Source organism: Euprymna scolopes, chromosome 13 (genome assembly GCF_053919585.1).
Source record: "Euprymna scolopes isolate OS-2025 chromosome 13, ASM5391958v1, whole genome shotgun sequence".
Classification (NCBI taxonomy): domain Eukaryota; kingdom Metazoa; phylum Mollusca; class Cephalopoda; order Sepiida; family Sepiolidae; genus Euprymna; species Euprymna scolopes.
The window spans coordinates 118,761,235-118,775,518 of NC_136494.1; the positions used below are offsets into that span (position 1 = coordinate 118,761,235).

At 36.6% G+C, this 14,284-nt stretch overlaps 1 pseudogene; it reads right to left on the reverse strand.

Moving 5' to 3' along the window:
* Positions 1-9,261: 9,261 nt before the first annotated feature.
* On the reverse strand, positions 9,262-9,406 carry LOC145292504 (U2 spliceosomal RNA; annotated as a pseudogene).
* Positions 9,407-14,284: the final 4,878 nt, after the last annotated feature.

A 14,284-nucleotide genomic window follows, 5' to 3' on the forward strand; every position in this document is an offset into this window, starting at 1 on the left:
TTGACAAACAGATAAGAATTCGATGACCCCCCCCACGTAACAATTGTTCAATTTTGACCCCTACGTAGGCCTTTTTTCCGGATGAAAACTGATTAAAGTGTTCCACATATCTGAATGCCATATATACTGAATTTTAAGTCTGTAGATCAAAAATTCGTTCAGACTTCTCCTTACAAACATCCTTACTTTTATAGATATATAGATATAGAATATACATATATGTACATTTTATATATATATATATATGTATATATATATATATATATATATATATACATGTATATAATTAGTTAACTATCGATATGATGCTTGTAAGTTCAATTCCGGCTAGGAAAAGGTGTTAGTCTAGCCGCAATGATGAGTTGTGATACAACGAAATGTTATTGTATATGAATGACTATATATTTACATATATATAGTTATGTGTATTTACATACATATATTATGAATACATGTGTATTTACATACCTATATTATAAATATATGTGCATTTACATACATATATATATATTTATGTGTATTTATATATATTAAATATATATTTATGCATATTTACATATATTACATAGATATTATGCATTTTAAGTATATTTACATATCTATATAATTATAAAACTCAGATCAGCTTGCTTGGCCCGGCGTTTAAACCGTCCATCCGGTTTCTGACTTCTGGTTTTAAAAAAAATCGTCCGCTTACCTATGTCGTAAGTCCGATATTAAAAGTCACAGCTGCTATTCAAAGCATACACGAGATCAACAATATTTTTTGTTTTAACTTCTTTTAACGTGTTTTCCTTACAAATAAATGTAATTTAACCCCGTTGAGTTTAAAAAAAAACTGATTTAAATATACAATATATAACTATAATCATATTTATAACAATATTTACTGCTTTTAGTAGCGCTCCTTAGGATTCTGATGATTTATTTTTCAGGCCTTACTTAAAAATATAGTCTCTTCCAGGAGTGAGGAGGTAGAAATTTGGATTTAGTATGTTTTTTTAGAAGGGACTCCTTAATTTTAATTAGTGCTTGAAGTAGTGCTCTGGTTTATATCTTTTTTCACTCATAACTTTAAAAAATGTTTTCTCAAGACAATAAACGACAATATAATCTCAAAATCACTTATTTTGAACAATTTTCATCTTGGACTTAAAGGACTTAAAGGGCCAACAGGTAGACTAGTATATATTCATGCATATTTTCGTATATTATATATATTACGTATATTTACATCTATTATATAAATTTTACCTGTCTATTTAAATGTATGTATATATGTATGTATGTATGTCTGTATGTATATATATATATATATATATATATATAATGTATGTATATATATGCTTAAAACTTTCGACGGAGGCGACGGATTTTCACGAAATTGGCATCATTTTGAAGTTTGCCTAAAACCATGTTATTTGCGTTTTTACAACGAAAGAGTAATCTTTTTGGACTGGCGTATTTTTTTCTTTGGTATTTATGAAGTGGTCCTTAACCGAGGAAATGAAATCTTGAAAAGATGGAAGGATTAATCGCATCAGAAACAATAGTGAAAACACCAAGCCGTTTTTCAGCAATTTTGATGGGAACGTAAATATTCAAGAATGAAAACGAAACGAAACGAAATGAAATGACATATTTTTGTAACATTCACTAATTTGGTTCGTTTCGGTCCTAAATTCATGTGTTGAAGTCTTGTTGAGTGCTAACCAGGTATGCGTTAAAATATTAAAGAAAAGTAGATGTTCAGCATTTCCGTGTTCTGTTGTCAATTTAGAAAGAAAAGAGAAGTATTTCGTTTCAGTATTCAGTTCCGGTTCGGTGATTTCTTTCTTAAATCAACGTTCGTATGTTTTTGTTTTCGCGGAAGAGACTAAGTTAATAGGCAACCATAACAAAAAATAGATAAGAAGCAGGTTACCGTCGGAAGAAATAAAAAGGAAAGAAAGTCTCTCTCCTTCTCTCTCTCTCTCTCTCTCTCTCTATCTATCTATCTATCTATCTATCTCTCTCTCTCTCATATATATATATATATATATATGTATATATATATATATATATATATATATATATCCTAATGCCAACAAAATGCACTCATATATAGAAAGCGTACGAAATTAAAAAGTAACTAAAGTTTTGGACGAAGAGTCGTTGTTCGTCTTCGATGATGCATTAGAAAATCATGGTATCTTAAAAATAGAAAACAACCGCTCGAAAATATTTCTTTTCTGATGAACGTATGCGAACAACTAATGAAATTATTATATTATTTCAAGGTTAACAGACGAAGGAAGTAATATTGAATGTATAAGAATAAGCATTATAACAACGTTAATGCTAATAACGTTAATGTTAATAAAGCTTTCGGTTGGAGAGAGGAAAACGATTAAATAATTAGAGAGTGAAAATCGTGCTACCATCGCATAATATTACTTATTTTGAAATGTAATTCTCATCGGAAATAATATAAGATTGTGTGATAACAGTTAAACACGAATGATAATGAGCGTAAAACCTACAACAAATATTGGCTCCTAGTCTGATCGCATTGAATTTTATATGATGTATGCGTTTGCAAATATACGATGTTTTGTGTTTGTTTGTTTGTTTGCTTGTTTGTTTGGGATTTTTTTGTTGTTCTTTTTTAAGGGAATAATCTTTCCTATATATATATATAAACTACTATTACTACTACTACTAGATCTTGTACCCGACGTTACTCGGTATAAAACGTAACGTAAAATTCCTTAAAAAATGAAGTAAAAAAGAGGAAGAAACTGAGACACGTGCATGCGAGTATTATGTTTTTTTCTAAACAGTTCGCTTCTTGTAAGTAAAAAAATACTTGAGCTGTGATCCAAGCCAAAACGTAAAGACAGTGGGTCAAGCATGATACCCGTTTGGCCAGCTTGACACCATCTTTAAAAAGTGTTTTCAAATCTACTTATTCTTAACATATTGTGAACGATTCACGGTCATGAAACAGTTGACAGATAAAATTCCGATGATCCCCTCAAGTACCAATTTTTCCATTTTTGACCCATTATCACTGTTTTTCTGGATGAAAATCTATTAAAATGTTTTTCATATATCTGAATTTCCATATGTCTGAATACCCTATATACCAAAATTCAAGCCTGTAGATATATTATTCATTGATTATATAGGTTTAGAAGTGGCCTCACACACATTCTCACTTATATATATGCCTAGGTATGAAAGGCATTTACAATACATTCTTCTCCTCTTAATGATTGTCCTTATTGAAATGACAAATAAATTCGTGTATATTTTATCTTGTTTATTTCATCTTTATACTAGCCTGGGTGCCCGGCCTTGCCCGGGTGTTTGGAGGTGTAAAAAATGTTGTAGTAGGCAGGCAAGCTCGAACTCGCGACGCAAAGGCGGAAAAGAAAGTGAAAGAAAATCTGACGTCTTACCGCTACTCCATGACACGACTGGAAGTGTAAAGCGTTCAAATTAAACGTAGTCAATCAAAAAGATGACTTGCAGAAATGGCGTTGCTTTTAAACCTCCCACGAATGGCGTTTTTAATGGGGAAAACCAGCTTCACCCAAAAGGGAGCACTCTGGCAGTATCCAGATAAATAGTAATTGTCTCAGTATGAAGGGTTTCCCCTACATTGACCAAAGACAAATTACAGAACAGATACCACCCGGCCGTTGTGTTCGATTAGTTTCGCTTTATTTATGCGAAAAAGACAAACAGCCGACACGACGGCACAGCGGGAATTTTTTGAAACTCGATCCAAAAAAAAATAAAAAGAAAGAAACCGTGTCCGTTTGCAAATGTAGGAAATATAAGAAAACTTTCAGCCTTCACGTCACATGTTCGAGCCTGCCAGCCTACTACCATTTTTTTTTATTATTTGCTCAACATACACCTCCAAACACCCGGGAAACGCCGGCCATCTTAGTTAGTCTATAATATAAAAGGCAAAATGGGCACGCGCGTTTGTGTATGTCCGCGAAAGGATTTTTGGTAGTTGTGGTGGGGGTTATCAACAAGGTTCCTATTTTGGAGAAGTTTCCTCATACTTCCTAGATTATAATAGCTCAGTCCGTTTTCGAATCTGAGCTATTATAATCTAGGAAGTATGAGGAAACTTCTGAAAAGAAAGTGGTATATGTAAGGGTGTTGGTTGAGCAAAAAAAAAAGGGAAATTGCGAGCGGGTTAGGGTTAGGGTTAAAAATGCGACCGATCTCGTGAAAATCCGTCGCCTCTGTCAAACGTTTTAGGCAGACATACATACAAACATACATGCATACATACACACATACTGACAGACAGGTGAGATTTATATAATAGACTTGCCTGGGTGTCCCACGTTGCCTGGGTGTTTAGCGGTGTGTGTTGAGCAAAAAAAAGTTGTGGTAGGCAGGCAGGCTCAAACCTGTGACGCGAAGGCGGAAAAGAAAGTGGAGGCGTGTATAAGGGGGTTGGTTGAGCAAAAAAAAAAAATTGCGAGCGCAAAAAAAAAGTGGTAGTAGGCAGGCTCGAAACCGTACCACGAAGGAAGAAAAGAAAGTGAAAAAAAAACGTAACACGATAGCTGTTGCGCCCATCACCAAACTGGAAGTGAATTAGGTTTAAATTAAGGCTAGATAATCGAAAAGAGGGAATGACTTTTGAAAATATCGGCGAAAAAAGCAACCTCTCCTTGTAGAAATGTGCCCAGTTGAGGGTGAAGGAATTAATGTTTTTGGCCAATTATCGATATTTGTCGTCCGAAGGGTCGAGCTTCAAAATGATACCGATCTCATGAGAATCCGTAACACCTGTTGAAAGATTTATGTAGACATACAAGCATACATACAGACAGGTGGTCTTTATATAGTTATATGTATATTTATATATGTATGTATATATATATATATATGAATATTTATATATATACACATATTTATATATATATATATATATATATATATATATATATATAGTAGTAGTATTTAGCCACTCGTAAAATGTTTACGCTTCACTATAAGTTTTTAATTACTATACTTCTAGCAAAAATAACCAGCCTTCTGAGTAGTCAATAATTTTTGTTGGAGCCTCCAGTAAAAGAAAAAGCAAATAATTTTCATTTGCCATTTTGGTCATTTAAAAATATGCAACATATATTATCATAATTGTGTATTTTAATGCTAAGAAATTAAGATAGTCACTTAATATAGTCAAAATATTTTTATTAGAAAATATATAACAAAAGGTATGTTTTATATTGGACGAATGTTATTAAATAAGCATTGAAGTAAATCCCTATTGAATAATTCCTCATTGCACACTGGTTATATAATGAAATAAATTAACGAAAATATTGAGTATCGGTTAGTTTGATAACAAATATTTATATGACTGCGTAATTCGAAAGGATTACTTTCTGCTTTTTGCCCTTTTTAACGACACAATGCCTTAATGACAGAAGGGGGCCTTTTCATGGCAGTCATTATGACTCCAGCCAGTGAGAATACATTTAATTTTTTAAATATTTAACGAATGCATTTCATTATCAATAGCAAAATGTTTATTTTTGAAAAGAAATTATCTCAATGTAATGTAAGTCGTTAATAAATATAAATATTTATGTGAGTAAACGTAACTAAAAACAATTATTTTTAATTTTAAACTTTCATTGAATACCTTTGATTTATACTATTACTTATGATGATGATGATGATGATGATAATAATAATAATTTTGGAAGTTTTAAAAGCCAAAAGCAATACGGAAAGGACCGGAATCATGAGAGTAAAGAAAAGAAAAACAAACAAATAGGCAGGTATGTTTGAGTAGAGAAATGTCTAACTATTTATTCATCTATCATTCCTCACCTCGTTGTATAATTATTTTGCAGCCAAGTTGTTGGTATGTCCGGTGTATATAAAGTCCGTTGGTGGTATGGAACTTTGATTAATTTCGGGAGAAAAATACCTCCCCTTTTCAAAAGGAAAACAAAAGTATATTCAAGATGGCGGAAGATAATTAATAATAATATGTATATAACGAAACTTATTGTGTATATATAATGAACTGTGAGAATTAACTTATAAATTAATCATACAGAATATGTATTATTAAAAAACGAATATATTCTCGACTCTATATTGCACCGTTTATTGTTAGAATATAGAGGGTATTGGAAAATACAGTTTTCTCATTGTTTAAGTAAACTTAACGTATTTTGATTATTATAAATACATTACAGATGAATGAAAGAAAGATTTTCGCATTAAACCCTTTTTTTGTTGTTGTTTTTTTTTTTACCTTTTTTTTACCCACAACAAGTCATATTGCCACACAGGCTTATATTTTGGATCGCGTCTTACAGGGGACTATATAGAGTTTAGCAGAGAGATGTCTGTTAACATTACATTTGAACTTCTGCGGGTTAGTGCAGTCAATGTTGCAGGAAAGAAGGGGGAATGTCAAAGTCTAGTAGTCCGAAGGAAGAACCTTTTCCTTTACTTAAAAAAGTATTTCTAAGCTATATCAAGTACAGATAAAACTATTCTAAATACAAAAAAAAAGCTTTTGTCGCTATCATTATTTTACAGAATCTCTGCATTGTTTTCAACAAAAAGTATACAAAAAATAGTGTGCCCAGCAGAAGTTACCAGGGGTAAGCCACTTGTGAGTTATTTAGCTCTGATGTTTCGACCAAGTTCATCTCGCACTATTTTAATGGGATTTAAATTCGCTGATTGTGCCAGCCAATATCTCAGTTGAAGCACATGCTTTAATGTTCATCTGACGGAGGTGAATTGTGTTGGCACTTTTCTCCTGTAAGTTGCCTACATTAATAATTACTTAAATCTTAGAGACCGATAGTGTTAAGTATGGATCACCTAATCTAATAATTTTGTTCATCCCTTTTTTAATATGTTAGCATAGTCATCAGGTTATCAATATGCATAGTACATGACACTTTATTTATAGCGGCGGATACAATATGTACAAGCACTGGAATTCGTTGTGCATTATTCGCGTTGTTTTGCCGTTATGCCATCATTTTGGGGCTATAATACAGTACTAGCAGGGATACCCGACGTTACCCGGGATTGAACGATAATCAACGGATGTTTCACACTCCTGTATTTTTATTGTCATCGGAATTGGTGAAATCAACCATTTTTTAATCAAATCGGTTGATTGCCTTCTCATCACCGGAAGGAAGCTTCACATGTCTCTCCACAGTAACTTAGTCCACAGTACATTGTAGTCTATATTACATTGTGGAGAACCTACTGCTGATTTTATAAAATTATAATAATAGTTGGAGTTAAAGTTTAAAATGTAAAAGTCAAGTATCATGTTTCGATTGTGCTCTAAACAGAAACATTTATTTTGAACGCGCCTCTGTTATATCTACTGTCGATTTTACATGTCGGCTTGTGTGGTAATAAAACTTCTCGCATGCACTTGTAATGTTAGGCTGTGTAAGGTGTTAACTTTGGTAAAAACCGTCCGTTCTTCCTTTCATCTGATTATTTCGATTATAGATACTTATCGGAGGTATTATGGTACAAAATCTATCTAAGAACACTGCCAGGTACATAAAGTACCTTCTTGTGAAATTTCATAAAAATCGGCCCAGTCATTTTCGAGTTCATAGGGAACGAACTTGCACACGAACACCCACAGACACCGTTCCTTTTACATAATACTAGATAGATAGATAGATAGATAGATAGATTTAAGTATTATTATACAATATTTGAGATTAATTCGTCCAACTCGGAGTAATACATTTAAATTGTAGTACAAATGACTTCGAAGATGCTATCAGGAATATAAAAAGATTTAGCGTGGATATTAAAATCACTTTTATTGGGAAATTACACAATGTTGAACCTTAGTGTCTACGATAACTATCAGAGAGAGTAACTGTGTTTTGAATTAATATATGAACATCGAGGCATTTTATTTTCTAAGAATTTACCAAACATGGACGTTATTCTATTTTTTTCCTTTGCAAAACCCAATCAATTTCTGCAAAGTAACGACGAAAAAATAATTCCCATTACAAAACAACCAACCAAACACCGTAAATAATATTTGAAGATATAAACAAATTGAAGAATAAAAGCTTTTATCAAAATGACTCGATTCGACATTTAATAACCAGAAAATGAGTGATATGCGGTAAAACAAAATAACCAAACCAAATCAAACCAAATCAAATCAAACGAAATCAAATCAAACCAAACCAAACCAAACCAAATCAAACCAAATCAAATCAAATCAAACCAAATCAAATCAAACCAAACCAAATCAAACCAAACCAAATCAAACCAAATCAAACCAAACCAAATCAAACCAAACCAAATCAAACCAAACCAAATCAAACCAAATCAAATCAAACCAAACCAAATCAAACCAAACCAAATCAAACCAAACCAAATCAAACCAAACCAAATCAAATCCTCTAAGATTAATTTTACTTTATCAAGGTTCATTTAGATCGGCAACAGTTTTGATAGGTGAGGTAAATCGGCTATGCAGTCCATTGGTGAAAGGTTACAGTTTGAATATAATAACATTTCTCTGACAAAAATGTCTGTCGAAAAATCTGTCTATTTAAAGTTCAAAAGCAATAGATTTCGTCTGATTTTATTCAAACAATTTGTCATTTACTACTAATAAACATAAATCAACATGATTAAAATGAATTATTTTCTTCAGCAAAATCGTGTTTGAATTTGCAAAATATTTCATGGTTTTGCTTATTACTTGATAACTTCTCCACATAAGGTGAAATAATTCGATGATAGTAGAACAAGGCCGATAGTCATTAGCCACGTGCTCTCGTGTAATGAATGAATACCGAATGTAGGATTGACATGAAATTCTTAAAGATAAACTAAAATGACCGAAAAATGGGCTGAAATAACTTAAATAAATAAATAGTAAATGACTTAGAATGACTTTAATGAACTTGAGGATGAATTGAATTACCTTAAGAATGACTTGAATGCTTAAAAAATAACTGGAATCCTCCAAAAACAACCTGAATGATCTGGAGAATGACTTGAATGGCTGTGAGACTGACTGGTTGTAAAGTGGGTGATTATTTTACATTAAATGAATAGAGAAAAGTGATCCCCCACTTTATATCACAAAGTTACAAGCATAAGTACAGCATGTAGTAAGAACAGATGGTATTTATTTGCTCCCCCACTGAGCAAATTAGGCACAAGGCCGTTTTTAATGTGAGGTAAAAACCAGCTCCCCTAAAAGGGGTCACTCTGGTTACCAAAAATAATAATTGTCCCAGTATAGAGGGTTTCCCCTCCATTGACTGGTACAAATTATCTTAAGTGCAGTATCTGCGGGAACAGATACTACACTTTGATCTTGGCCAAAAGGCCAAGAAAAGGGGGGTATGTATTTGCTCCCACACCGAGTAAATTAGACACAAGGCCGATTTTTAAAGTGAGGAGTGAAGGGGAAATAGGGACCAACTCCCCGGGGAGTAGGAGAGCTGGATAGTGACAAATGGTATGAAGGGTTGCCCCTACATTGACCAAGGTCTTATATGTGGGGCTGCCCCCACATACGGACTTTGCTTGCAGTATCGGCCGGAACAGATACTACACTTTGATCTTGGCCAAAAGGCGAAGAAAAGAGTATTTATTTGCTCCCTCACCGAGCAAATAGGCACAAGGCCGATTTTTAATGTGAGGAGTGAAGGGGGAATGCGGACCAACTCCCTGGAGAGTAGGGGAGCTGGATAGTGACAATTGGTATGAAGAGTTTCCCCTACATTGAGCAAGGTATTATATTAGGGGCTGCCCCACATTTTGCCTTTGCTTGCAGTATCTGTTGGAACAGATACTACACTTTGATCTTGGCCAAAAGACGAAGAAAAGGGTATTTATTTGCCCCCTCACCGAGCAAATTAGGCACCAGGCCGATTTTTAATGTGAGGAGTGAAGGGGAAATGGGGACCAACTCCCTGGGGAGTAGGGGAACTGGATAGTGACAATTGGTATGAAGGGTTGCCCCTACATTGACTAAGGTCTTATATGTGGGGCTGCCCCACATATGGTCTTTGTTTGCAGTATCTGCCGGAACAGACACTACACTTTGATCTTTATATTTAATTTATTTCGTTTAAAGAAAAAATTACAATTAAAAAAATTCCAATATAAAATTAAAACATTTAAAAAGTAAAATCTCCAAAAGACAAAACAAATTTAGGCACAAGGCCCTATAAGATCTGGGGAGGGGAGTGTTGCAGGCTCTTTGTAACTAAAGTAAAAATTGGAGTTTTTGGCGACTTTACTCTTGACTGGCAACATTTACCACAATACCTCATTCACTCTGTGGACTTTAAACTAACTAATGAAAACCCCAGCGTTTTTGCAAAAAAGATGTATATACAATTTCTGTGTGTGTGTGCATTTTTTTTTTTAAATAAAATGTGTGTGTGTGTGTGTGTGTGTGTGTGTGTGTGTGTGTGTGTGTGTGTGTGTGTGTGTGAAAAAAGTACAATTCATTGGAAAATAAAAAGTTCTTGAATTTGGAAGAAAAAAAACAGTTCGTGTTGGGAAGTGGGAAATCTAGAAGAAACATACAAAAAATAAAATTTCCTAGTGCATTGTTAGTAAGGTCCCTCCCTGAGCTAATCTAGAAAGTTAGATCGCCTACTGTTTTCCGGGGCACCGAAAACAACGCCAGGACGTACAAGAGAGGTGACAGCAGTCAACCCTGTCACACCGACCGGGAGAAGGCGAAAGACTCCGACAGCTTACCGTTGATCTGCACCGCTACCGTCGGCCTGTTGTACAGTACATAGATCCACTTGCGGAAGTCCGGATTAAATCCGGCGGCCTCCAGCACAGATCCCAGGAACCTATGGTCCACCCTATCGAAAGCCTTAGACTGATCCAAACTGATCAGCACGGCCTCTGCGTAGTCTTTTGTCCCCTCTATGATCGTGCGTATCAGATGAAGATTGTCCTGAATCGATCTCCCCTTCACAGCATAGCTCTGGTCTGGTTCGATCAAGTCAGTGATGACAACCTGCAACCAATTCGCAAGAACCTTGGCCAAAATCTTTAACTCTGGCCTGAAATCGTCTAAATCTTCCTCCCCACCATGCCGTTGACCTTTCCTCAGCAATATGATCACTCCCTTGATCACCTGCCCAGGGATGGAGCCCTGAACAAACCAATGGTTGAACATATCCTTCAGAATATGGACCAACATGGGCGACAGCCTCAAGTAGAATTCGTAGGGTAGACCATCAAGCCCTGGGGACTTGTTGCAGCCGACCTGCTTCAACGCAGTAATGATCTCATGTTCCGCGACAAGACCATCGCAGCTAGCCGCTCGAGCCGCCATGAGGCGGGGCGAGTCGGCCAAATAGCTGCCAAACTCTTCGACCCTGAGTCTGGGTAGTTGGATGAAGCGCTCTGATAGATGCTTTCGAAACCCCTCGCAAATCTCCTGCGTCGACACGAGGACGTGCCCTTCCAGGTCGTTTACTTTTCGAATGTACCCATCCGAGCCGCGCCTTAGAGCAGCGTTACGCTCAACAGCGTCTACATTAACAGCCTCGTTCGAGACTTTCATTAGCCCAGCCCTAACTATCTGACCCTCGTACCACTTGCTAGCCAAGCGGTTGAGGTCTTGTTTTGCTAGCGCTATCTCTAGGGCGTCCCCCCCCTCCACCGCCCGGGTCAGCCTATTCTCTATACGCTTCTTGGCCTTAGCCTTATCTAGTGTGAGGCATTGGCTGTACTGGACCGAGAAGCGTCTAATCTTAGCCTTGAGACTAACCCACCACTTACTCCCGGTAACCACCCCCACTAATGCCTGTTGGATTATCTCTGTAACCTTAAACCGGTAGTCCTCCAGCTCCAACAAGGTGCTGTTGAACTTCCAGTATCCAGCCAGTCTAGGCCTATAGCTCAAGTTCAGATGGGCCATAACTAGTTTATGGTCTGAATGTCCTAAAAAGTGGAACGTGGGGCAAGATAGGAAATCTACATCGCCTATTCTAACTAACATCAGATCCAAGTAAGTACTTGAATAGGAAGGCGTATTAGGATGCCACGTCCACATCTCCCGCCCCGGGTGATCCAGGCAAAATCTGTCGACCAGATCGCATGAAGCCATCAGGTCAGACAGACTGCTGTCGCACCACACTGACCCGCTAGCCCCCCCCCGACCTTATTTATCTTGGGATCAAGGATGGCATTCCAATCACCCATTAAGACTACCCTCTCCGGATCATCTATAAAACCCTCCACCTGTCGAAAGAAGGAAGCCCTCTCCACAGCGGAATTAGGCGCGTAAACTGCGACTATCCGAAACACACTGCTATTTACGTCAACATCGACGACAATCGCCCGCTCGTCCCCGTCCGCGTAAACAACATTCACCGACGCTGATAGGGTGCGATTTACTAGCAAGGAAATTCCACGACTATAGGTATTGCCATATGCTAAGTAAACATCGTAATCGTGCCCTGTAAAAGGAGGGGTGGATATAAACCGGGATTCTTCCCTCGCATTTGTATATGATATTGTTCAGTGAGGGATGCTCCCTATCCACCAGCTGCTGGCCTGGGATAGCATCCTTTGCTGCATCTATCATGGCCCAGAGGGCTTCAGTCCTAGCGTCCTTGTTGACCCTAATGAAAGAGGTCAACAAGGGAACGTTCTTGAATTTGGTTGGGTCGGCGACGTTGTCGCCACCGACATATGCAAAGTTCCTCAATTTGTTGTACCAGACCTTCTGTTGCCCTAGAAATGAAGCCTTTGTCAAGAGATTCGCTAATCCTATGAGATATAATCGTCAGCATATCTGCGGTAGATCTAGCAGAACGGAAACCATATTGCGTGTTACTAAGAAGGTTAATTCTGTTGAGGTAGTTGACAACTTCTCTTATTGTGGATTCCAGCAACTTACTCATAACACACAGGAGACTTATTGGTCTGTACTGAGAGGGAGATGACTTATCACCTGAATTCTTAAATACAGGGCATACTGATGAGGTTTTCCAGGGTGTTGGGAAGCACTTCTCCTTAAGGCAACGCTTAAACAGTTTCGTAAGTATGGGGGCAAGTTCTGGTTGTAATTTTTTTAACACTATAATTGGAATACCGTCAAGACCAGTTGCTTTACTGGAATCAAGGTTCTTGATTAGCTTGGCGACCTCACGCACAGATATTTGTATGTTGCATAGTGTGTTGTCTGTTATAGGATGGAATATAGGGAGTTGATGGCCTTCGTCGCACAGGGTAGAATTTGCCGCAAAGTTTTTGGCAAATAGTTTGGCCTTGTCGGATGCTGTCGAGATGACCTCTGGTCCATTGATAATGGTTGGGATAGAACGCACGCTTCTGTTCAGAATCTTATTTGCTATTTGCCAGAACTGGTGGGAACCAAGCCGCTGCTCAGCTACTTTGGATTTAACGGATTGTGCATATAGTTCTCTTGCATTTTTTATTACTCTTTTACAGTGGTTGCTGGCGGTCCTGAAAGCAGCTTTAGTTTCAGTGCATCTATTACGTTGGTAGCTACGGAAAAAGTGATTTCTGTTAGCGATGGCAGCAGCACATTCAGGGGAGAACCATGGCTGGCTGTTAGGTTTTTGTTGGAATTTTTTGGATGGTATTAATTGGCCTATGCCTACAAGTAACCATTCGGTCAGGTTTGGTAGTATAGAGGACACTTCCTTTTTAAACATGGAATGGAGAGGTAGATCAGATATGAATGTATGGAAGCTATCCCAGTCCACCATAGAGTATCGGTATACAGTACAGTATATGAGAACCTCTTATTATAAAGAAAAACAAAAATAATACAACTCCTACTAAAAGTTCCAACGGTAAAAGGAGGAACAATCCCATTAAATTTTATTAGAATTGCCTTCCCTCTATCAACCAGATATTTATTAACACACGCGAAACCACGGCGAGGAAAATAAAAACAACTCCAAGAATACGGAACAACCTACGGAACAAGTAACTTTTCTCCTTTCTTTTCCAAGATGCCTGACGAAGGTCGAAGATTACACCGACCGAAACGTTGCACAAATAACGCTCAAGGTAAAAATAATAGTCTGATCAAAACAAGTAATATAAACAATCAACCCTCCTCTAAAAAATAATTTTCTTTTTTTCTTACAGTAATTTAGTTTCTATTTGTATAACAAAGAATAATTCATTTTAAAATTTCCCAATTGATATAATTAACATATAAAGTTTCCATATATAGTTTTACTGTTTTGAATTTCATTAGCAT